Source organism: Suncus etruscus, chromosome X (assembly GCF_024139225.1).
Source record: "Suncus etruscus isolate mSunEtr1 chromosome X, mSunEtr1.pri.cur, whole genome shotgun sequence".
Classification (NCBI taxonomy): Eukaryota; Metazoa; Chordata; class Mammalia; order Eulipotyphla; family Soricidae; genus Suncus; species Suncus etruscus.
Genome location: NC_064868.1, coordinates 13,978,739 through 13,990,370, shown reverse-complemented (window position 1 = coordinate 13,990,370; position 11,632 = coordinate 13,978,739).

The window sequence follows — 11,632 nt, the reverse complement described above, 5'->3', positions numbered from 1 at the left end:
TAAGCTCATATATTTAAATTTACTGAAGGTAATCCTTAAAGAATCACTGGCTTGCTCTTTAAAACTCCTGTTATAAAACAGATGCATGAAGACAGACATACACCAAAAACAAACACATGGACAATAAAAATTTGAACTTTCATCTCATCAGAGCTGATTTTCTGGTAAAAAAAAAAAGAAACACCCCATCAGGTTTCTCAACAGGAGAGAGGGAGACTAAAAAGGAAAAATCTATTTACATCTTCAACCCTAGTTTCAAACAATGAAGTTTCCAGATTAGCAAGAGGTAGAGGCAAATGAAGTTCATTTTTTGCTTTCAATTTCCATCTTTGTTTCGTGGTACTAGGGATCAAAGGCAAACCTTTACATAGTTGAAGTGTGTGTTTAGCCCCTGAATCATATCCTAAGCCAAAGCAACTGGATGGAAGCCAACCTCAGGTCCACGAGCCCCAAAGAAGGCAGTTCCATACTTTCCACCGTTTTCCTTGGAAACACTGATGAACTATTTGTTGTTTCCACCTCTCCAAGAAGTCAGTGACTGTATGTTGATCTATGTAACATGAGATTGTCTTAGGATACTAGCTTGACCAAGTCACTTATGCCTGGTGCCCTGCTGCCATGCTTCATATTCTAGGCATTTCTGATTAGGTACCCACAGTGAGGGCTGTAAGGTCATACATTGGATAAGGTGGAAAAAAAGAAGGGGGCTAGGCTGGAGTAAGAAAAGAAGACTGAGGGCAAGCCTTTTAACTAGAGAGTGAGGGTTGCCATTCTGAACTCTCCACCACAGAACATGGTTTTTAAATTGCAGGTCATGTTCCCTCAGTGTCATGAAATCAATTTAGTTGATTCTTGCCAGCATTAAACCAAGTCATAACAAATGACTAAAAAGAAACAGAACAAGAATGACCCGACTCTCCTGTCTGCTAAGGACAAACAACTGTTTAATCAAACTTCTTTGCAGTTGTGTGTGTGTGTGTGTGTGTGTGTGTGGCTTTAGTCTTACTAACCTTATGATGTCAAGTGTTTATCTCAGAGTGAGTCAGAGTCATTGATACAGACAACTAAAGAAGTCCATCTCCCCAGCTCCTGCTTCTTTCTTTCTTATTCAAGCTGTCATTCCTCATCAATGACTTCACATGAATCATAAACTGTCTCTCCTCAGGATGAGCTAAAATCACCCTGAAATGCCTTTGCTTTGAGCCTCTCCCAGAGCCCATGTTTTCCAATCCTTTGTTGGGACTCCCAAGTGCCAATAAACAAAATGGCACACTGTTCTACACTGTCACTAGTCAACTTGCCATTATTCCTTATCCTCTATTAGCTGTGTAACCTTGGAGTGTCTAACTTGTGTGGAATTTTATTTTTCTGATCTGTCACATCAGGGAAGGGAAAGTAGTGGCCCATGACTTTGCTGCAAAAATTAAAGGAAATATGGACTCCTGGGATCTTAGAGGATCATGATGCTACAACTGACTTTTTCCAATTGTTCCACTAATGGCATTTTTTCCTCTTCATTGGGGACCCAATACAAGATCACATGACACATTGGTTGTGGTCTGTTTTTCATCTGAAACAATACTTCTACTGATATCTTTCAAAACATATTTTAAGCATATAATCCAGCTGGTTTCTAGAAAATCCTCATTTTGAGTATTCATAATGTTTTTTTGCTGGTTTGAAATCACCACTTTGGAGGACCAGAGTGATAGTACAGCAGGTAAGCCTTTTGCCTTGCATGTAAACAACCCAATTTCAATCCCTGGCATCCTGTATGGTCCTTTGTATTTACCAGAGTGATTTCTTAGTGCAGAACCAGAAATAATCACTAAGCAATGCCTGGTGTGCCTGAATAAAACACAAACTAATTATTTTTAGTAGGGATCATCCAGAAAAATGGTTGTATCCTTCTTTGTGCCTCTCATAAGAAGCACATAGTGGCAATTTGTACCATTCCATGGTGATGATATCATACCTTGCTTATATGTTGGTATCATTTTCTTACTGTAAACCTATTAGTTCCTCCCCGCCCCTTGTAATTAATTAGTAACCTAGATGAAGTTAAATTGAACCTCAAAGTCTTGCTCCTCATCAAAATATCACCAAACATTTTTGACATTTACTGATGACTCTTTATTTGATTAATTATTTGATCAAAGAAAAATGATTTTTCCTTACATTCATTCTAATATGATTTAGTATTTGTGAGGATTCCACATACTTATATAAAGCAATAAATACAATTAAAATATGCTAACAGCATTAATAATAAAAAAAAGCAGATGTCGGAGTTGATGGACTTATTCTGACTAATAAAACTCAACATTATAGGGGGCTGGAGAGATAGCATGGAGGTAGGGCGTTTGCCTTGCATGCAGAAGGATGGTGGTTTGAATCCCGGCATCCCATGTGGTCCCCCAAGCCTGCCAGGAGTGATTTCTTTTTCTTTTTTTCTTTTCTGGTTTTTGGGTCACACTTGGCAGTGCTCAGGGGTTACTCCTGGCTCCACGCTCAGAAATCGCTCCTGGCAGGCTCAGGGGACCATATGGGGTGCCAGGATTGAACCACCATCCTTCTGCATGCTAGGCAAATGCCTTCCTGCTGCACTATTTCTCCAGCCCCCAGGAGTGATTTCTGAACATAGAGCCAGGAGTAACCCCCGAGCACTGCCAAGTGTGACCCAAAAACAAACAAATAAACAAACAAACAAAAAACCCATGACATTATAATGTGGCCATGTTATCAGTAATTTTTTCAAAGGCCCTTTCCAGGGATGGTCTATGCTGTCCTTTCACCATTAAGAGTCAGATTTAGGGGGCCGGAGAGATAGCACAGTGGCGTTTACCTTGCAAGCAGCCGACCCAGCACCTAAGGTTGTTGGTTCGAATCCCATATGGTCCCCCGTGCCTGCCAGGAGCTATTTCTGAGAAGATAGCCAGGAGTAACCCCTGAGCGCTGCCGGGTGTGGCCCAAAAACAAAAACAAAAACAAAACAAAACAAAAAAAGAGTCAGATTTAGGCTTGTTTGCAACCAACCTTCTCACACATGCGATTTTTTTTTTTTTTTTTGGTTTTTGGGTCACAGCCAGCAGCGCTCAGGGCTTACTCCTAGCTCTACGCTCAGAAATCGCCCCTGGCAGGCACAGGGGACCTTATGGAATGCCCAGATTCGAACCACCATCCTTCTGCATGAAAGGCAAACGCCTTACCTCCATGCTATCTCTCCGGCCCCACTTGCGATTTTTTTTTTAAAGAAGAAAACAGTTACATACTTGTGAATCACATTTTCCTTCAGTTTAAAGTAGATCTTAAATACCAATTTGGATCTATCCCAAATGTTATTCAGTTCCCTTGATGAGGCTGGAAAATTGCTTGTCCTTAGAGCTATGTGGCTAGAGCAAAGGCTTCTTGTGCTGGGGTCTGGGAGGCATATATCTGTTCAGGTTTCTGATAGGGGATGGTGTCATTAGAAAGGAAATCTAGACAGGGCCCTAAGGACCGAGTGGGAGAGAGCAGTTAGTGCAGAGAGGAGACCACTATGGCAATGGTATTTGGAAATGATCACTCTTGACAAGAACTGGGTGCTTAAAGGAGATATAGTGATATTCATGATACCCCTTCAGTAACAATATTGCAAACCACAGTGTCTAAAAGGGAAAAGGGGAAGATTGAGAGAGACACACAGAGAGAGAAGAATGTCTGCCATATAGGGGAAGGGAAACTGCAGGCATTGGTAGTGGGAAATGTGCACTGGTGTTGGAGCACTGTATGACTGAAACTGAATCAGAAACAACTTTGTAACTGTTCCTCATGGGCGAATCAATCAAAAACTTTTAAAAGTTAAACCATACAAAACAAAGGAAATCTAGGTACAGATTAAATGAGAACATAGCCTGTCCAGTCACTTCTGCCACTGTGCCATGGGAAGAAACCTCCTACTCTCCCAGAGAACCAAGGAGCTGTAGGATTTTCAGTTGATCAGGGGTCAGCTGAGCTTCTGCAAACCTTGAACAAACATCACCTGTTCTACTGGTCAAACAAACTTTCCCAACACTAGCCCAGAGTTTAAAAAAAGAGACCTTCAAGGATGTCTGGCCCACTTCCATTTTCTACCTGGAAAAAATGTCTTCACCCCAATATTCCTGTTTGCTTATAGACATTGAGCCCTATCCTATCTTCAGCTTGAGGCCAGTGCTAACATAACCGCATATCTGGGCAATGACTAACACAGGAGTCATTTTTAAGGCTTCCTGTTTGTTATGGAAACCAAGAAAAAAAAGTTGAGGATTTCAGTGGGGACACAATCCCCAAAGACTCCAATATGGAATCATAAACAATGAAGCACTTTCTCCTGTCTTTTGAAGGTGGAATGATAAGAAACGTGACCTTTCCAAAAGATTTCATTAAACCTTATTAATACATAATAAAAATGACAGAGATCAAATATTTAAACACTTGAAAGGTGTAGTGCCATTCAACTGATTTAACACTATTGCTTCCTGCTAGTGAATGCTTTTTATTGTTTAGGCTTCAATATATATGCAACATCAATTTGGTATTTTATTATTTTTTTGTTTGGAGGCCACACCATGGGGTACTTTTAGGACTACTCCTGGATAAGTGCTTTGAATCTGCTCTCAGACATTGACTGGGGGAATCCAAGGATCTGGCATGCAAAACTGTAATCCATACCTTTGACCCATTTACTAGCCCCCCAGATAGATATTTTCATCTCCCCTCTTACACAGTGGCAATTTAAGTGATCTGTCTAATATAGTGTCTTAACATTATAAATGATTATTCTAATAATAATATAAAGGATAAGTGGAGAGTTCTGGGTGAGGGGGCATATACTTGGCCCCTAGTTTAATCCCTGGTATCCCAAATACTGATAAATGTTACCTTTTGGGTGGTTCCAGTGGCTCTAAATCCACAGGAACTGAGAATGTCACATTCTGGGTCCTAGCACTAAACCTTCTAGTCCAGTTCTTCACATATTGGTAAAGTGGCCCTTGGACCCCATGAACAATGCTTGGAGGTTCCCCCAAAAGAATAATACCTATCTCTTACTTTTAAATAAATAAAATAATATAGGTTAAATGAACAAAGGAAAATATCCCTTAATCTCCCTTAAAAGTAATTTTTTCAAAGATTTCTATACTAAATTTTATGTGAGCTATTCTAGATATCTCATAATAGTGGTATTAGTGGCAGTAGCACTTGTTAAAATTTCCAGAAATTTTGAGAGCTGGTTGTTAAACATAAACATGGTTTAATATCAAATTATCAAACTTACAGTGAAAAAACATATAAAAGTAAAGTGAATATGTACTTAAAATTCATCACTACTGAATCATTTTTACTGTGATCTCTGCTTTTGAGGTTAATAACATGGAGTGCATCTGTGTGGAAAGATACTATAAAATGGAAGGCAGTGAATAATTCCTCTCAACTCCTTAAGGACTTTATATCTCTATTGAAAAAAATGAATCAAAAATAGAAATGAAGACATCTTGGGCCTTTTCTCTGCTTGCTTCAGCCTGGGACTTGATCCTCTTTGACATTTTTTCCTGAGGGTTCATCTTCTTCAGAGGTGAGTCATCCCACCTACAAAGGGTGGAGCCAGAGGATTGCAGCTACACACATCATCCAGCTGATGAATACCACCATAACACGTAGAAAAATCCACGATACAAGCATGACAATGAGAAAACAATGAAGGCCAACACCAGCCATAGATAATGAAGATGGCAACTCTCATGACACAAAAAAAGGCAAATCACCTAGTTAGTCTCTCAGATATGGAGTTTAGAGAAGAAATATGGAGGATGTCACAGAACTCAAAGCATAGCTCAAGTTGAATGAAACACTAATAAAAATCAAGATAGAAATCAGAAAACTCCAAACTGAAAAAACAGGTCTGAAAAACTCAGTAGAGGAATTGAAAACCTCAATGGAAAGCTTCTCCAATAGGGTAACAGCAGCTGAAGATAGAATCAGTGAGTTGGAAGATGAGATGCATAACAACTCCATATAGGAGAAGAGATTGGGAAAAAAGCCTTAAAGCAAATGATCAGACAATGGAAAAATTACTGAAAGAATGTGAACAGATGAAAATAGAAGTTTTTGATAAGATTGAAAGAAACTTAAGAATCATTGGAGTCTCAGAGACCCAGAAAGAAAATCTCCAGGAAGAGTCAACAGTCAAGGACATCATTATAGAGAAACAGCCAGAGCTAAAGACTACATGCAACCAAATCCTGCATGCCCAAAGAGTACCAGCTAAAAGAGACCCAAGGAAAAGCACCCCAAGACACATCCTAGGCACAATGATGAATCCCATAAATAGGGATAGAATATGAAAGCAGCAAGATCAAAAAGGGAAATTGCATTCAAGGAAGCATTCATAAGATTTACAGCAGACCAGTCACAAGAAACATTCAAGGCCAGAAGGCAGTGGTGGGACATAGTGACAAAACTCAATGAAATAAATCCTTTGCCTAGAATACTACACCCAGCAAGACTCATTTTCAGGTTTGAAGGAAGCATACATAGCTTTACAGATACGCAACAGCTCAGAAACTTGGCAAACTCAAAACCATCCTTAAGAAAACCTGAAAGGTCTACTGTAAGACAAGATTGACCAATAGACACACCAACCTTCTACAGAAAGATGGCACTAAATCCCATGACAACTATCTCTCTCAATGTCAATGGACTAAATGCACCAGTTAAGAGACACAGAATGGCTAAAGGGGTCAATAAAATGAACCCAACCTTCTGCTGCCTACAAGAAACACACCTGAATAGTCAGAACAAACATAGACTCAAAATCAAAGACTGGATGAAAACCATCCTAGCAAACAACACCCCTTAAAAAGCTGGAGTGGCAAGAGGTTGGGTTTTAGTCTCTGGATTATTCTGAGTTATGAAACAAGTCACACTTGGTAGCCAGATATCTGAAAGGAAAAATGGGAAATTCTCTATGGACCTTTTTGCTTTATGAGGGAGCTTTGGTTGTGGGTTTTGTTGTTGTTCTATTTCAGCCAAACATGTCTACTTTTGATTATTTTAGGATAAATGATATGTGTACATATATGTATATGTATACACACATATATATCTATATGTTTGACTTTAAATGTAAATGTTTGAAAGTAGGCAATTTACGTGTTACAACTGACGTCTGATGTAGACTTCATTCTCTCCCCTTCTTCCCTCTTTTCATACTCTTGTATTGATTCTAATAAATGGTTGCTTTTCAAAAAAAGCTGGAGTGGCCATATTAATATCAGATGATGTTGAATAAGAGCCCTTGAGTGGGCTGGAAGTGGTGGATGGTGATGAAGGGATGAGAGGCCTTTCTCCTCCAACCCCGGGGCCACGTGTCTGCAACCCTCTCCAGCCGATGGGTCTACAGCTTTGGGACAACAGTGGGGAGAAAACTCACAGGCAGTCAAGGTTCAGGAAATATCAGCTTTATTCATGCTCTGACCAACATGTGTGTGGCCTATCATAATCTTTTATGCTGGATCCCTATTCAGCCCTGCATTGTACATTGTCTCTCAGCCATCTCTCCTCCTCATGCTTCTATCTCAATCCATCCTCCATATCTTCTCCTGTCCCTCAGACCAAACTTTTGTTACCCACCTAAGACTCTCTCAGAAATGGGCAGGTCTTATTAGCAGGAAAGGTTACAGGAAGAAGGGCTAACAAGATGACACAAACTTTGCACTCAGAAAAGTTGTAAGGGACAAATATGGATATTTTGTACTGAACAAGGGATATGTACAACAGGAAGAAATCACACTCCTTAACATATGCACACAGAATGAGGACTAGCAAAGTATTTAATACAATTGTTGACAAATCTGAAAAAAGATACCAATAACAATACAATAATTGTGGGAGACCTCAACACTGCCCTGTCACCTCTTGATAGGTCAACCAGACTGAAGTCCAACAATAATATACTAGCTCTGAAAAGAGAAATGGAACAGAGTGGGCTAGTAGATATCTATAGGGCACTTCATCACCAGAAACCTGAATATACATTCTTCTCCAATGAACATGGGTCATTCTCCAGGATAGAACACATGCTGGCTTATAAAACATATCTCCATAAAATCAAGAGGATAGAAATAGTGCTGATTACCTTCGCTTAATACAAGGCACTGAAATTAGATGTGAACTACAAAGGGACACAGAAGAAAAATTTTAACATATGGAAATTAAACAGCTTACTACAGAACAAGCAATGGGTCAAAGATGAAATCAAAGAGGAAATCAAAACATTCTTGGAAACAAATGACAATAAAGACACAAATTATCAGAATTCATGGGACACAGCAAAAGCAGTACTGAAATGAAAATTTATAGCTTTGCAAGCACACATCAGGAAGAAAGAAGGGGCCTACACAAATAGCTTAATGTCACAGCTTTTATAATTAGAAAATTATCAACAAATGGAACAAAAATAGGTAGGCAGAAGGAAATAACTGAACTTAGTGCAGAAATCAATGAAGTGGAAATCCAGAAAACAATCCAAAGGATCAGCAAAAGCAAAAGTTGGTTCTTTGAAAAAATAAACAAGCTTGATAAACCATTGACAAATCTCACAAGAAATTGAGAGAGAGAAACTTGATAAACCGGATTAGAAATTAAAAGGGTGAAATCACTACAGATATTGCAGAGATTCAAAGGGTAATCAGAGACTACTTTGAGAAACTATGCCACGAAACATGAGAACTTGGCAGAAATGGATAAATTCTTGGGCTCTTATTACCTTTCATGGTTAAATATGTATGAGGTAGCATATCTAAGCAGCCTATCACTATTGAGGACATTAAAATAATGATCAAAAATCTTCCCCAAAACAGAAGCCCAGGCCCCGATGGGTTAACTAAAGAATTCTTTCAAACCTTTCAAAAGGAACTTCTACTGATACTTTTAAGGCTCTTTCATAAAACTCAAGAAATAGGAATACTTTCATATATGAAGCTACCATCACCTTGATACCAAAACCAGACAAAGATGCTGCCAAAATAGAAAATTACAGACCAATATCCCTGATGAACACAGATGCAAAGATTCTCAACAAAATTCTGGCAAATAGAATCCAATGCCTCATCAAGAAGGTCATTCACCACGACCAAGTATGTTTCATCCCAGGAATGCAAGGATGGTTTAACATTCATAAATCAATCAACATCCTACACCATATCAACAAAAAGAAAAACAAAAATCATATGATTATATCACTAGATGCAGAAAAATCATTTGATAAGGTCTAACACCCATTCTTAATAAAAACCATTATCAAGATGGGAACTAAAGGAACTTTTTTTTCAAGGCCATCTACCACAAGCCAATGACAAATGTTATTATTAATGGATATAAACTAAAAGCCTTACCCCTAAAATCTGGTACAAGACAAGACTGCCCTCTGTCACCACTCCCATTCAAAATAGTACTGGAAGTACTTGCCATAGTGATTAGGCAAGGAAAAATAATCAAGGGCATCCAGATAGGTAAGGAGGACTTCAAACCCTCACTATTTGCAGATGACATGATAATATATTTAGAAAGCCTAAAGACTGCCAAAAAACTTCTAGAAACAATAGATTCATATAGCAAAGTGGCAGTCTACAAAATTAATACACAAAAGTCAATGGCCTTCTTATACACCAATGATGATAGAGAAGAATTGGATATTAAAAAATAATCCCTGTGGGCCCGGAGAAATAGCACAGCGTTATTTGCCTTGCAAGCAGCCAATCCAGGACCTAAGGTGGTTAGTTCGAATCCCGGTGTCCCATGTGGTCCCCCATGCCTGCCAGGAGCTATTTCTGAGCAGACAGCCAGGAGTAACCCCTGAGCAACGCTGGGTGTGGCCCAAAAACCAAAAAAAAATCCCATTCACATCACTGCCCCACAAACTCAAATATCTTGGGGTCAACTTCAATAAAGAGGTGAAGGACCTGTACAAAGAAAATTACAAAATCTTGCTTCAAGAAATAAGTGCAGACACAAGGAAATGGAGACACATACTCTGCTCATGGATTGGAAGATTAATATCATTAAAATGTCAATACTCCCCAAAGCATTGTACAGATTAAATCAATCCCTCTAAAGATACCCCTGACATTTTTCAAAGAAGTGGATCAAACACTCCTGAATTTCATTTGGAACAATAAATATCCACGAATAGCTAAAGCAATCCCTGGGAAAAGGAATATGGGAGGCATTACTTTCCCCAAATTTAAACTGTATTACAAAGCAATAGTTATCAAAACAGCACGATATTAGAATAAAGACAGACCCTCAGGTCAGTGGAATAGACTTTAGTGTTCCCCATACATAGAATGAACTAATCTTTGATAAAGGGGCAAACATTTCAAAATGGAGCAAGGAAAGCCCCTTCAACAAATGGCATTGGCGAAACTGGTTAGCCACTTGCAAAAAAGCGAACTCAGACCCCCCATGTAACACCATGCACAAAGATCAAATTCAAATGGATTAGAGACCTTGATATCAGGCCTGAACCATAAGATATAAGAACAACATGTAGGTAAAACATTCCATGACATTAAGACTAAAGGCATCTCCTAGCAGGAAACAGCACTCTTCAAACAAGTGGAAGCAGAGAAAAATAGACGATACTTTATTAAACTGAGAAGCTTCTGCACCTCAAAGGAAATAGTGCCTAAGATACATAATCTACATAATCCACTATTCAAATAACACCCATCAGACAAGGGGCTAATATTGAAAATATAAAAGGTACTGACAGAAATTAATAAGAAAAAACTATAGCCCCATCAAAAATGGGGAGAAAAAATGAGCATACACTTCCTCAAAGAAGAAATACAAATGGCCAAAAGACACATGAAAAATGCTCCACAGTACTAGTCATCAGGGAGATGCAAATCAAAATTACAATGCGGTACCATCTCACAGCACAGAGACTGGCACACATCACAAAGTACAAGGACATTCCGTGGTGGCGGGGATGTGGAGAGAAAGGAACCCTTTTTCACTGATGGTCAGAATGCCGTCTAGTCTAGCCTTTAAGGAAAACAATATGGAGATTCCTCAAAGGAAAAAAAACAAACAAACTAGAAATTGAGTTCCCATATGATCCAGCTATTCAACTCCTCGGGATATACCCTAGGAATACAAAAATGCAATACAAAAATCCCTTCCTCACACCTATATTCATTGCAGCGCTATTTACAATAGCTGGATGCTGGAAACAACCAAGATGCCCCACAACAGATAAATGGCTAAATAATCTGTGGTTTTATACGCAATGGAATATTATGCAGCTGTTAGGTGCAATGAAGTCATGAAATTTTCCTATATGTGGATGTACATGGAATCTATTATGTTGAGTGAGATAAGTCAGAGGGAGATAGACACAGAATAGTCTCACTCATCAATGGGTTTTAAGAAAAATTAAAAACATTACTGTAATAAGGCCCAGAGACAATAGAGTTAAGGGTGGGAAGAGCCGGAAGGATGGACTCACAATTTGAAGCTTACCACAATGTGGTGAACACTGTTAGGGAAATAACTACACTAACAACTAGCATGTCAGTGTTAAAGAATGAGAGATGTATAATGCCTGTCG